Source organism: Corvus brachyrhynchos, unplaced genomic scaffold (assembly GCF_000691975.1).
Source record: "Corvus brachyrhynchos isolate BGI_N302 unplaced genomic scaffold, ASM69197v1 scaffold716, whole genome shotgun sequence".
Classification (NCBI taxonomy): Eukaryota; Metazoa; Chordata; class Aves; order Passeriformes; family Corvidae; genus Corvus; species Corvus brachyrhynchos.
In genome coordinates, this window is record NW_008238433.1 from 171,267 (window position 1) to 171,842 (window position 576).

Below are 576 nucleotides of genomic sequence, written 5' to 3' on the forward strand. Positions count from 1 at the left end.
TCTTTCCCTTTTTGTAGGAACCCAGAGTGCCAAGAATATTTCTCTGCCTGTTTTTAAGGGTTCTTACCTTCCTGTTTCCTGTTAATATAGACTTCTAAACCTAACTTCTAACCTCCAATCTATCTCAATCCTACAATTCTTCTAAGTTTTCTGAAAACTACCTTTTCATATAAACTTGCTAGGCAGATGGGTCCAAATTCTGCCCTGTCTCTGCAATGGACACAAAAATAGTGGCTATATTGACTCAATAGTGTCCTGTAAATTCCTCCCTTACCACCCTATGTGGCAAAATGTAGCAGCTGCTGTTAAAACTGAATGATGCGTCACTGTGTCAGCCTAATATTCACAAAGAATTCACATAACAACTTAGAAAACACAGTATTACAAAACTGCCTACATAATTTTAGATCACGTCACATTAACTAATTCAATTTGCTGCAGGTCTTAATGTTACAGATGCACAATATTCAACATTGCATAAAATGTCCCTGCCGTGCCTGAAACAGTTTAATCAGCCCCCAGTGTAAATGCTGTCAAAAAATACTGCTGGAGCTGAAGAAATTAGTTACAAGCACT

At 37.7% G+C, this 576-nt stretch overlaps 1 protein-coding gene across 1 annotated transcript in view; it reads right to left on the bottom strand.

Annotated features, from left to right (window-relative positions):
- Positions 1 to 576, bottom strand: part of PTAR1 (protein prenyltransferase alpha subunit repeat containing 1) — a 29,199-nt gene that overhangs the window by 7,534 nt on the left and 21,089 nt on the right. The window lies entirely within an intron of this gene.